The sequence below is a fragment of the Hemitrygon akajei genome, chromosome 7 (assembly GCF_048418815.1).
Source record: "Hemitrygon akajei chromosome 7, sHemAka1.3, whole genome shotgun sequence".
Lineage (NCBI taxonomy): Eukaryota > Metazoa > Chordata > Chondrichthyes > Myliobatiformes > Dasyatidae > Hemitrygon > Hemitrygon akajei.
In genome coordinates, this window is record NC_133130.1 from 105193300 (window position 1) to 105207866 (window position 14567).

General features: G+C 41.8%; 1 pseudogene; it reads right to left on the reverse strand.

The window, feature by feature from the left end:
- Positions 1-3538: 3538 nt before the first annotated feature.
- Positions 3539-3751, reverse strand: LOC140730030 (NADH dehydrogenase [ubiquinone] 1 alpha subcomplex subunit 1 pseudogene; annotated as a pseudogene).
- Positions 3752-14567: the final 10816 nt, after the last annotated feature.

Genomic DNA, 14567 nt, shown 5'->3' on the forward strand with positions numbered 1-14567 from the left:
CTGAAGAACTGTCGCTGAGCAGTGGGAGGACTCCGACTTCTCCTTGGCAGCCCAGTAGAAATCCTGGAGGTGTTAGAAGAGCTTTGGGCTTACTGAAACAAACCAAATTCTGCTAGCTTCCCACATTGTTATATAAATGCATTTCTGGAACGTCATCACATACACTCAGTGGCCACTTTATTAGGTACCCCTGTAAAACTGCTTGTTAAAGCAAGCATCTAATCAGCCAATTACATGGCAGCAACTCAATGCATAAAACCATACGGTCAAGAGGTTCAGCTGTTGTTCAGACCGAACACCAGAAAGGGGAAGAAATGTGACTTTGCCCGTGCCACGTGAGAATCTCAGAAAGTGCTGATCTCCTGGGATTTTCACACATAACAGCCTCTAGAATTTAAAGGGAATGGTGCAAAAACCAAAAAAAAAAACAGTGAACAGCAGTTCAGTGGGTAAAAGTGCCTTGATAATGAGCACGGTCAGAGGAGAATGGCCAGACTGGTTCAAGCTAACAGGAAGGTGACAGTAACTCAAATAACCACGTGTTACAACAGTGATGTGCAGAAGAGCATCTCTGAACACAAAACACATTGAATGTTGGAGTAGAAGGGCCACAGCAGCAGAAGACCATGAACATACACTTTGTGGCCACTTCATTCAACACAGGAGGTTCTGAATAAGGTGGCCACTCTTTGTATATTGGCAAACAATTTAAAAACATTGTTTCATATAATATTTAATACAACACACTGCTGTCTAAGAACAGATAATGGCAGAGTGGTCACATTGTAGGATTTGTGGTCTGGCTAAAGAATCCCAAAGCGTGAGTTCAAATCCCATGACTCTGGCTGGGGAACTAAACTCCATTTAATTTTTTTAAAATCTGGAATTTAATAGGAATCTAATATCTGTAATGGTAACCATGAGAATTATGGTATTATCTGTAAAAAAAAAAATCTGGTTCATGGTAATGTAGTGGTTAGCACAACACTTAACAAGAACCAGTGACGTGTGTTCAATTCCTGGCGCTGCCTTGTACGTTCTCCCTGTGACTGTGCTGGTTTCCTCCGGGTGCTCTGGTTTCCTCCCACAGTCCACAGGGTTGGAAGGTTAATTGGCCATTGTAAATTGTCCTGTAATTAAGTTAGGATTAAAACGGGGGATTGCTGGGCGGCACACCTCGAAGGGCCAGAAGGACCAATCCTGCGCTTTATCCCGATATTAAAAATAAAATAATAATTCCATTCTTCAGGGAGGGAGGCTATCTTTACATGGTCTAGTGAATGAACAACCCATTTCAGGGTAACTGATCACACTTATGATCAAAGAATAAGAATTTGCATGGTTAGGGTGAAAGATAGTGTAAGTTGGACTGATGGGATAGCCAGCACAGAGATAATGGGCCGAATAGCTCTATTTTATGCTGTAAACAATTATATGAAAAGATAAGCATATACCAAGCTGAAAGAGATACTAAAGAGAAACTAGATTTTAATTAATCTAAAAAATAATCCTAATGACAACGCATTAGAAGTTAAAGGAGTAATATTTCAGCAATACAAGTTAGCATGGGAAAGAAATATGGTGTTCTTCTAACCTCTCCAGTTACTGGAAAATGGAGAAGAGCCAAATTGTCTCTGCCCCATCTTACCATATACAAGGCAAATAACATTTCAGAGTTATGGATTTGCCATGTGGAGTTTCCTCTAGTCTAGTTGAACCAGAACTTGCTGTGACTCTAGGCATTGTTCAGTTGTCTTTGAAGAACAGAATTGGGGTTGAGAGAACAAGAGCCCTATTAAATGAGCAAAGATTTTAGTTATTATACAATTGCTAATTCATTGTGGGCCGAAGGGTCTGTAATGTGCTGTAAATTTCTATGAATGGATTCATGAGAATAAACGTATAAATCAGAAGCAGAAATAGGCCACACAGCCCTTCAAGATTGATCAATAAGACCATATCTATGTCTGTTTAATGATTTTGTCAAAAAAAGAAAACATGAAATGAGATACAGGTTTGAAATTGCAGACATGACACTGGAGAAAGACTTACAGACTGCATTGAGAAGAATTATATGGTATAAGTAGAAGACTTTAAGCTAAGGTGGCCTTATGTTGCATTAGTAACAGCTTTGTATTTACTGAGAAGTTCATTGGTGATCAGAGTTTGTTCTGGGCTATTAAGTGTTGGCCAGCTTTGCTAATCTGCCAGTGCCCGAATAGGAAGACAGGACTACAAGGCAGGAAGGTTAGAAAGGGAGCATCAAAGTGCCAGAGGATCAGGCTTTGAGTTCCAACTAATCCCAGCAATTGGTATAACTTAAATGACTTGGAATAGATGAATGAATGAATGTGTAGGATTCAAAAGATAAAGGTAATTAGAAATATGTGAAAGTCTGCAGATGCTGGAAATCCAGAGTAACACACACAAAATGCTGGAGGAACTCAGCAGGTCAGGCAGCATCGATGGAAAAGAGTACACAGTCAACACTTTGGGCTGAGGCCCTTCTTCAGGACTGAGAAAGAAGGGGAAAGGTGTCAGAATAAAAAGGCGGGGAGAGGAGAAAGAGACTAGTTGGAAAGTGATAGGTGAGGTCAGCCAGTTAGGAAAGGTCAAGGGCTGGAGAAGAAAGAATCTGACAGGAGAGGAGAGTGGACCATAGGAGAAAGGGAAGGAGGAGGGGACACAGGGAGAAAGAATAGGCAGGTGAGTAGAACTGAAAGGTCAGAGTGGGGCAGGGAATTTGTTCACCGATGGGAGAAATTGATATTCATGCCATTAGGTTGGAGGGGACCCAAATGGAGTATAAGGTGTTGATTCTCCACCCTGAGGGTGGCCTCACCTTAGCACAAGAGGAGGCCATGGATTGACACATCAGAATGGGAATGGGAATTGTCTTGCTACCAGGAAGTGCTGCTTGTGGCAGATGGTGCAGAGGCATCATCTATCCACTTACAGAGGGCTTAATCATCAATGTGGAATAGTTGGGTCCAGTGGCCTAAAACTGCTTATTGGTACATTACCAAACAATGAACAAAATTAAATACAATTATTTAATTTGTCAGGGGATGTAGCCATTCACTTATTATTTGATACTGATCATTATCTAAGGTTTATTAACACACCACATTTTTCACCTGTGGTTCCTTAATGTTATTATAGCCAGGGAGGTGGTTGGGATAAGCTCCCACTACGTAATCAATGCTCCAAATGGCGTGTCTCAAATAGCTTCTGGCAACCAAGTCCAGCTCCTGGCCTTCATGTATGGCTTCAGTGAATAAGCCCAGTAGAACCATTTCTACTGACAGGAGAAGGGGCAAAGGCACGTTACTGGCACCTTAAAAACAGTCACTTCGGGCAGATGGGGCTCGTCAGCTGGGGTTGGCAGCTCATCTAGAAGAAGGAAAACTTTGATCTCAAGCTTCCGCTGCCTATGGTAAAACTGTAGATTACATTATGAAGTAAGTATTGAAGCTAACATTTTAGTAATGCTTCACCTGCAGGTTCGCAGATTTGTTGTTCCAACTTGAAAACCCTATCAGTTGATACTTTCTAATCCCTGTGATCTGAAATAGCCTTTGCCACTAGATACTTCTCTGTCCCTTTCTAACAGAGTCTAGTGACAAGGTAAACAAGTGATCTAACTGTCCTTGCCCCCTTTGGACCATCTATGAATATACATGGTGGAAAGCCCAAGGATACGCAAGCAAACAGCCATAAGGCTGAGCCCAAGAAGAATTTCATACCACATCTCTATCTGTCACTGGTCTCCCATATCACCAACCTGATGCATCATGACTGTAGATTGTGTTATTCACTACAGTGAGGCAATTTTATTGCGACCCTACTACCTATAAGGTCAAAGGCAGCAGGCACATGGAAACATCAAACATAATATTTTGATGTGGACAAACGCTTGCCAAAGCACCTCACATAAATGGAGAGGAATAAACAGTCAACGTTTTGAGCTGAAACCATTCTTCAGGACTGGAAAGGAAGGCGGAAGATGTTAGAATAAAAACATAGGGTGAGGGGAAGGAGAATAGCTAGAAGGCAAGAAGTGAAGCCTAGTGGTGAGTGCTGGAGAAAATGGAATATGATAGGTGAGGAGAGTGGGACATTAGAGAAAGGGAAGGGGGAGGGGACCCAGAGGGAGGTGATAGGCAGGTGAGATGAGGTAAGAGGCCAGATTGGGGAATAGAAAAAGAATGGGGGGGAAGGGAAAGAACTTTTTACCAAGACGATAAATGGATTTTAAAGCCATCAGTCTGCTATTGCTTCATGGTCAAAATTCAGGAACCTTTTTTTTTGCAGCATTTCTTACCATTTTCCTTCTTCTCAAAGAATTGTTTCTCATTTTTTACATTGAACTGAATCTGTCTCAGATGTAGTCACTGAGAAGCTGATAGTTTTAATATTTAATCATTTCTTTTGTTCATTGTCACTGACAAACTTCAACATTCATCCCTGCCCACCCATCCTCCCCATGCTCAATTTCTGTTACAACTCAGATCATTTTAAAAATATTTTTGTCAGTACTTTTGGATTGGTCTCAAAATGTGTCAAAAGATTTTGATACATTTTACACATAAATTAATCCCCCTGGGTCTTTTTTTTCTCAACAACCATTGGAACTTTGGCAAAGGATTCAATGAGGCAATACAGTTCAGGAGTAAGTAATGTTGCAACTTATTTTTACAAAATTTTCTTCAAATTTATGTGACTCTTCTGCTGAAGTAGCCTTTGGAAAGGCCAACCCACAATTCATACATTTTAGAAGAATTCCTGAGTTTTCTTTTATTACAGATATCAGATGCTCATGGCCAATGTCACATTCACATACGCTGCCATCTCAATCTTCTATCTGTATTTTCTGAATGCTTCTCCCTCAACTCTCTTGAAAGCATTGATCCTCAGAGGGACTTGGATTGAAGGTGCTAACTTTCCTCTGTCTTTACATTCACTTTTCTTTTTGTACCTAGTGTTCATCATTCAGTCTGACTGTAAGAGCACAATTAGGCCATTTGGCCAATTGCATCTGCTCTATCATTTAATCATGGCTCCCTCTCAACCTCATTCTTGCGCTTTCTCCCTGTAACCTTTGACACCCTTACTAATCAAGAACCTATCAACTTCTGCTTTAAATATACCCGATGACTTGGTCTCCAAAGCCATCTGTGGCAATGAATTCTACAGATTCACCACCCTCTGGTTAATGAAATTCCTCCTCATTTCTGTTCTAAAGAGAAGTGCTTCTATTCTGAGGCTGTGTCTTCTTGTCCTTGATTCTCTCCCTGTGGGAAATATTCTCTCCATGCCCACTCTGTCTAGGCCTTTCAATATTTGAGGGCACGATGTGAGCCTATAGATATGAGGTGTAGAGGTTTTGCTGGCTGCTCGCTGTACAGAACCTACTCTCTCCTTGGCATTATGTGGGCTGCAAAGAAAAGAACCATCAGCTGCTGAGCAAACTGAGCAAGTCTGTGGATCAAGGGGTGTGACCTGTTGACCAATGCTGCTGGGACACAAGCCAGGGCCTGATCAACCCTGGCTGGGTCAGCTGAAAGAGAGTGTCTGGTGTTGAATGACTTGAAACACCCGATGACCTCAGGGTGTATCCTAGGATGTATCTCAACATCAATTGAGATCCCACACGCATCATTCTTCTAAACACAAGCAAGTATGAGCCCAAAGCCATTAAATACTCCCCATATGTTAACCCTTTGATTCCTAAGATCATTCTCATGAACTTCCTCAGGACTCGCTTCGTGGACCTCCTCAAATCAGATTCCAGATGATCTTTGTTCGAAGGAAGAATGAAGTGGCAAGTCATGATAAGGTTAGAAAGTATAATCACCAATGCTGGATGTATGGAATTAAAAATATATGTAAGTGATTAACAACTCCTAAGCGGGCAAAGAAAGGTTCAAGTTTTATGCAATGACATTTGTTGGAACTGGAAACCAAATGTTGTGAGACTGAAGGAAATACATTAAGAAAAGATTTGAGTCACGCATCATGAATTCAGTAACACTTCTATTCCACCAACATTGACAAAAGCAACTGCTGACATCTAGAAAGTTCCATTTGGTTACAGTGAGATTACTAACCCCCCATCCCCCCTGCCCCCAGTCAACAATGCAATGAGTTCAGTACTGCAGTTAGACTGGAAAAACATTTTTCAATCAGCAGTCAGTGAATATTAAAATGAAATGCTAGAAACTTATTATATTCTTGAAATGATGCAGAAATGTCAAACTTGCCCAGGATGGGTTAATGACCTCATTAGAGCTGCACAAAGACACAACTTTCACTTGGCACCATGGTGTTTTGTAGCTAGTTGTCAGAGCTTTAATCCAAGTGTGCTCTCCAGTGGCTGTACCTTGCACTTTATCCTTTTGTTTTTCACTCCTAAATATTCATTTCAAAAATATAATATGAAGCAACAGTTAACGGTTACTGAACTCCATAGAAAGGCACGTCTCTAATTTTTTTTTCATTACCCAAGGAGTTTGTACTCCTCTAACTTGCTGGACAGTTATCCAGACTACAGTAGTGAAAATAGTGAATGGGGGGCCATTTTCACTCTCTGTAATAGTAGCTCACTACACCCTTCGCATACGCTACAAACACAAACACAAGATGCTGGAACTTGAGATCAATACACAAAAGATGCTGGGGGAACTCAGCAGGTGGGGCAGCATCTATGGAGAGGAATAAAGTATCGATATTTCAAGCCAAAACTCTTCATCAGGATTGGTGAAGGGTCCAGAGGGGATAACTTCACTCAACTTCACTCACCCTAGCACGGAACAGTACCCACTGAACTGGACGGATTCACTTTCAAACACTGTTCATCTCATGTTTTCAATATTTATTGCTTATTATTGTTGTTTCTTTTTTCCTCCTCCTCTTTGTATTTCCACAGTTTGTTGTTTTTCTTTGCACAGTGGTTGTCTGTCCAGTTGGGTTGACTTTCATTGATTCTCTTGTGTTTCTTGTATTTACTGTGAATGTCTGCAAGCAAAGGGATCTCAGGGTTGTATAGGGTGACCTATATGTACTTTGACAATAAATTTACTTTGAATTTTTCGCTTACTCACCTATTTTAGTGTCACCTGCTGATTTACAACCATGCCTTTGACATTCTTATCTGTAATGTGGATATAGTTATTGTGAATAGAACCATAGAACATTACAGCACAGTACAGGCCCTTCAGCCCTCCAGGTTGTGCCGACCCATATAATCCTTAAAAAAAGGTACTAAACCCACACTACTCCATAACCTTCCATTTTTCTTTCATCCATGTGCCTGTCCAAGAGGCTCTTAAATACTCCTAATGTTTTAGACTCCACCACCATCCCTGGCAAGTCATTCCAGGCACTCACAATCCTCTGTGTAAAAAACTTACCCCTGATGTCTCCCCTAAACTTCCCTCCCTTAATTTTATACATATGCTCTCTAGTGTTTGCTATTGGTGCCCTGGGAAACAGGTACTGACTATCCAACCTATCTATGCCTCTCATAATCTTGTAGACCTCTATCAAGTCCCCTCTCATTCTTCTACGCTCCAAAGAGAAAAGTCCCAGCTCTGCTAACCTTGCTTTTGAGAATGTGAGACAATTTGCAGATACTGGAAATCAAGAGCAACACGCACAAAATTCTGGAGGAACTCAGCAGGTCAGGCAGCATTTAGCTGAAAAAATCATTGAAAGCAAATTCAATTGTGAAAAAGGAATTAGATAGGCTCATGAGTGAGAAAAGATTACATAGCTTTTGGGAAGAACCGGGCTTGGGATTGACTGGGATTGTTTTTATGGAAATCTATGTTGAAATGTTCAGTGATGCTTACAATATTTCAGAAACAATGGATCTGTACAATCTCTCTGAATGCACTCAGATGGAATGAATGGTGACAGTAATCATCTTGTAATTTTATAATCATTTTGGCAGGGGTTGGGTGGGGGAGCTTGTCTTGGCCTGATTGTCAAGTGGCACTGTAAAAAAAAAATCTTACCCTGGACAATAAAAAGATGACTTACTTAATGTGAGAGTCTGAAGCAGCAGTCGAGAGGTAGAATCAATTCAAATTAGGAAAGATGATGAAGTTGCTTGCTGTAGGAAAGACATACTAAATTGAAAAGAGTGCAGAAACAATTGATACACACAAAATGCTGGAGGAACTCAGCAGGTCAGGCTGCATCTATATAGGGAAAATGAAAAGCCAATGTTTCAAGCTGAGACCTTTCACCTGGAGAGGGCAGAAGCGGAATAAAAGAGTGGAGGCTGGGAGGGTGGGCTGGACATGTACTGGTCAGTGATTTGTGAATCCAGCTGAAAGATGGAAGGAAGAAGGGTGGGGGAAATGATGAAAAATGGAGAAGTTGGGAAGGGCAAAGGGCTGAAGAGAGGACAGTACAGCGTGAAGGAGGTGGGGAACCAGAGGGAGGAAGGTGAAGGAGGCGGGCAGGTGTGAGGGCAGCGGCAGGATAAAAGTAGGGGTAACAGGGCCACAGGAAGAAGGGAAATGAGAGAAATTGATGTTGACGCCATCAGGTTGGAGACTAACGCGATGGAATATGAGGTGTTGCAGCTCTCGCTTGCATCTGGCTTCAATGTGGCAGCAGAGCAAGGCCATAGACAGATAAGTCAAATTGAAAAGGTCTTGCCACTGGGAAATTCCGGCTGTTGTGTTTGACCAAACAGTGCCCCATTTGCATCGTCTCACCAATGTAGACAAGGCTGCACCAATCCCAGTGGATATAATAAATGATACTGCCAGAGTCACATGCAAATTACTGCCTCCCATATAGGGCCCTGAATGTCTGTAAGGGCAGGTGTAACATTCAGAGACTGTGGAGCAAACCGAATGGCCTAATTCTACTCCATTCTCGTACGGTCCTGTCTGTGATGAGAGCGATCCCTGGACAGAGGAGAAGATGTACTTGGTGAAGATGGTAGAATGTTGTGTTGGCTGTGAAGGGTAGTGGGATGATAGATGAGGGCAAGGGGAAGCCTGTCCATGTTATTTTGGGTGGGAATGGGGCAAAGGCAGATTGAAGTAAATGGAGGGACAAGCTGCAGTTGAGGACATGGTGAATTCCAACTCAGCTTTCCTCAAATTGAAAGCCTCATCATGGGAAAAGATGTAATGGAGATGGAAGAACCAAGATAGGGGAATGGCATCTTTGCAAGTGACAGACTGGAAAAAGGTACAGTCAAGGTAACTGTGGGAGTCTGTGTATTTATAAACAACGTTGTTGGATAATCTGCCTTTGGTTCTCCACCTCTTACCTTTATTCCAAGGTTTACTGTGTTCTTCTGTCAGATTTCTTCTCTTTAAGCCCTTTGCCTATCCTACCTATCTCCCCCAGCTTCTCACATTGTTCCCTTTTCTCCTCACCCTACTCTCCAGTCTTCCCCCTCTCACCTGGAGTCAACTGTCACCTGCCAGCTCATGCTTTACCCCTCCACCCACCCTTTTATTCTGATGTAAAGCACTGGTTAAGGTTTTTACTGTAATGCTTTAGGGTATTTTATTTAGTAGCTTTCTGTAGAAGCAGTGTGTCCCGCTGATAGTGTTTGAGTTTCAGTTAAAGATAACAGGCTGTGATGTTCAGCTTAGGAATGTTGTTTCAGCCAATCAGGATGGTGGAATTGGGAGAAAGTTCGAGAGAAAGCTCGGTGAAGAGAGATTTGTGACAGACACTGGTGGGGTTTGAGGTCTTTTGGCAGGATTTGGAGAAAGGAGAAGATTGGGAAAATGGGCGGAAGGATTCAATCCGATGGGAAAGCACAATTTTAAGGGGTCCAAGAGGGGAAATTCTACAAGTGATCAGTGATGAGGAGTTAACGCCATGAGTAAGGATCACATCCAGGTTTTGAAAGATATGTCCTTCAACATTGTGCACATTTAGGCTGGTTTAATTATAATATTATAATATTATAATTCTAATATATTATATTTATTTAGTTATTTTTCTTTTCCTCTTATCTGGTTGAATAAGCTGAATTTACATGTTGAATCTGTGGTAAAGAAGGCAAATGCAATGTTGGCATTTATTTCAAGGAGAGTAGAATATAAAAGCAAGGGGCCTTTATAAGACACTAGTCAGGCTGCACTTGGATATTGTCAACAGTTTTGGGCCCTATCTCTCAGAAAGGATGTGTTGTCAATAGAGAGAGTCTAGAGGAGGATCACGAGGATTATTCTGGGAATGAAGGGGTTAACATATGAGGAGTGTTTGGCAGTTTTGGGCCTGTACTCACTGGAATTTAGAAGAATGCACGGGGATCTCATTGGAATCTTCCAAATGTTGAAAAGACTAGATAGGGTGGATGTGGAGAGGATGTTTCCTATGGCGGGGTTATCCAGAACTAGAGGGCACAGCCTCAAAATTGAGGGGTGACCTTTTAGATCAGAGGTAAGGAATTTCTTTAGCCAGAGAGTAGTGAATCTGTGAAATGCTCTACCACAGACAATTGTGGAGGACAAGACTGTGGGTATATTTAAAGTGAAAATTCATATTTGCTGCCCGACCTGCTGAGTTCATCCAGCTTTTTTGTACGTCTTGATTTGACCACAGCATCTGCAGTATACTTTGTGTTGAAAATTCATATTTCCTGATTGGTCAGGGCATCAAAGATTATGGTGAAAAAGCAGGTGTGTGGAATTGAGTGGGATCTGGAATCAGCCATAATGGACTGACATAGCAGACTTGATGGGCTGAATGGCCTAATTCTGCTCCTATGTCTTATGGACTTGTGATGTTTCAATTGATTGTAATAAAAATACACCTGTATCTGGAATTGCTGGTTAGTCAGTATCCTGGTAAAAACTCAACCATGAAGGCAAAAAACACTCCAAGCAACTTTGAGAAAAGGTTATTGAAAAGAATAAATCAGGAGATGGAACAAGAAAATTTCCAAGTCACTGAATGTCCCTTGGAGTACAGTTAAGTCAAGCATCAAGAAATGGATAGAATATGGCACAGCTCTGAATCTGCCTGGAGCAGGCTGCCCTCAAAAACTGAGTGACCGTGCAAGAAGGAGACCAGTGAGGGAGGCCACCAAGAGACCTATGACAACTATCAAGGAGTTACAAGCTTCAGTGGCTGAGATGGGAGAGACTGCACATACAACAACTGCTGCCCGGGTGCTTCACCAGTTGCAACCTCATGGGTGTGTGGCAAAGAGAAAGCCACTGTTGAAAAAAAACACATGAAATCTCAGATGGAGTTTGCCAGAAGGCATGTGGGAGACTCTCAAATCAGATGGAAGAAGGTTCTAAGGTCTTGTGAAACCAAAATTGAACTTTTGGCCATCAGGCTAAACGCTATGTTTGGCATTAGACCAAACACTGCACATAATCAAAAACACACCAGCCCTACCATGAAGCATGGTGATGGCTGCATCATGCTGTGGGGATGCTTCACTGCAGCAGGCCCTGGAAGGCTTATGAAGGTAGAGGGTGAAATGAATGCAGCAAAGTACAGGGAAATCATGGAGGAAAACCTGATGCAGTCTTGGGAGAAGATTTGTTTTCCAGCAAGACAATGATCCCAAGCATAAAGCCAAAGCTACACAGGAATGGCTTAAAAACAACAAAGTTAATGTCCTGGAGTGGCCAAGTCAGAGTTCAGACCTTAATCCAATTGAGAATTTGTAGCTGGACTTGAAAAGGGCTGTTCACTCACGATCCCCATGCAATCTGACAGAGCTTGAGCAGTTTTGTAAAGAAGAATGGGGGAAAAATTGTAGTGTCCAGATGTGTAAAGCTGATAGAGACCTATCTACACAGACTCAAGGCTGTAATTGCTGACAAAGGTGCATCTACAAAATACTGACTTGAAGGGGGGTTGAGTAATTATGCAAATCAATTATTAATTATTGTAGAAATTTGTTTTCACTTTGCCACAAAGTATGTTTGCTGTTGATCAGTGTCAAGAAAGCCAAATTTAATCCAGTATGATTCAATTTTCAAGGATATCTTCAAGAAGTGGTGTCTTAGAAAGGCAGCATCCATTATTAAGGACCTCCAGTACCCAGGGCAAGCCCTTTTCTCACTGTTACCATCAGGTAGGAGATACAGAAGCCTGAAGACACACACTGAGTGATTCAGGAACAGCTTCTTCCCTTCTGCCATCTGATTCCTAAATGGACATTGAACCCATGAACACTACCTGGCTTTTAAAATTATTATTATTTCTGTATTTTGCATGATTTTTAATTTATTCAATATATATATATGCTCCAATTTATTTATTTATTTATTTTAAAAATTTGTGTATTGTATTGAACTGCTGCTGCTAAGTTACCAAATTTCACGACACATGCCAGTGATAATAAACTTGATTCTGATTCTGTTGCAAAACAATGAAACATGAAAACTTCCAAGATGGGGGGGGGGTTGAATATTTTTATAGGCACTGTACATTGTTTGAGAAAGGTGCTTTCTCACCGCTGAGTCCAGTGGCTGTTAGCAGAGTTGGCTAACAAGGCAAATTTCTATACAAGCCCATTGAGGGGGCTTCATTGACACTGAGTGCAAGGTTGTTGTAGCAGCATCATTCCATCAGCCAATCTGTCTCACGCCTGTATGCCTCTGCATCACCATCTGAGATTCTGCCAACATCAGATTCAGGTTTAATAGCACTGGCATATGTTGTGAAATTTGTTGTTTTGCATGAAGCAACTTTTCACCAGCAAATCTGCTGGGGTCATCGATTCTATCTGGTGCTCCCAATGTGGCCTCCTCTACATTGGTGAGACCTGTCATAAATAGGGGGGGCAGTTCATCGAGCACCTCCACACTATCCTCCAAAATCGGAATTTCCCATGTCCAGCATTTTAATTCTGATTCCCAATATGTCTTTCCAAGGCTTCTTCTTGTGCTCAGATGAGGCCAACCTCAGGGTGGAGGAGCAACACCTTATATTCTATCTGGGTATCCTCCAACCTGATGGCATGAATATCAATTTTGCCTTCCAGTAAAAAAAAATCCTTCTGCCTCCCCTCTTCCTCTATTCCTCACTACTTACCTCATCTCACCTGTCTATCACTTCCCACTCGGTCCCCTCTTCCTTCCCTTTCTTCTATGGTCCACTCTGCTCTCCTACAAGATTCATTCTTCTCCAGCCCTTTTTATCTTTTTAACCCACCTGGCTTCACCTATCACCTTCTAGCTATCCTCCTTCCCCTCCCTCTTCCTTTTCATTCTGATGTCTTTCTCCTTCCTTTTCAGTCCTGAAGAAGGGCTTCAGCCCAAAATGTCGATTGTTTATTCATTTTCATAGATGCTGCCTGACCTGTTGAATGCCTCCAGCACTTTGCGTGTGTTGCTTGAGAGTACAGGCCCAGTCTGCTCAATCTTTCCTCACTCCTGCTATTCCTAGATGAACGTACACATTACCTTTCCATGTTTTGTGCACAAGGCCATCGGATCTTCTGAGCATCAGTCATTTTCAATGACTCACCATTTATAAAAAACACACTTTCTGATTTTTCTGACCAAACTGGATGGTGACATAGTTTCCACAATATAATCCACCGCCTCATCCGTGCCCATTCACGAAACCTGTTTATATCCCTCCTGAGGGTCTGCCGAATTCATTCCACAGTCCATACTGCCATCTCTCTATGTGTCAACAGCAAGCTTAGATCGAATGCACTAAACCCTTAAATCATTGATACGAAACAGCTGGGGCTCCAGCATTGATCCCTGCTGAATTCCACTGATCACATTTATTCCTACTTTATATCCATTATCCATCAATCAATCCTCAGTTCATGGTAATTTATTATCCTAAATGCATAAAGTATTACTATAATAAGCTACCATTGAAGTGTTTTTAATAATCCCCTATGATCAGATCCTCCTTAAAGGCTGAATGAAAATCTAATTGTAGCACATTACAAGAACACAATATTAGGAGCAGGGGTAGGATTTCTATTCAGTACAAAGATAGCTGACCTACCACAGGCATCAGCTCCCCCCACTGTGCCAAATGCCGAGAGCCTTCAATTCCCTCATCTTTCTATCAGCATTTAACATACTCCTAATGATCTAGCCTCCACTGATGAACTCACACTGATTTGAGTGTATTTCTATGTTACATTGACTGTTCTATTTATTATAAATTATTATAAGTTACTATGATTGCACATTTAGACGGAGATGTAACATAGAAACATAGAAAACCAACAGCACGATACAGGCCCTTCGGCCCACAATGCTGTGCCGAACATGTCCTTACCTTAGAAATTACCTAGGGTTACCCATAGCCCTCTATTTTTCTAAGCTCCATGTACTTATCCAGTAGTCTCTTAAAAGACCCTATTGTATCCGCCTCCACCACCATCGCCGGCAGCCCATTCCACGCACTCACCACACTTTGCATAAAGATCATACGGCTGATAACTCCTCTGTACCTCCTTCCATGTACCTTAAAACTGTGGCCTCTCATGTTAGCCATTTCAGCCCTGAGAAAAATCCTCTGACTATCCATATCATCTCATCAATGCCTCTCATCATCTTAAAACACCTCTATCAGGTCACCTCTCTTCC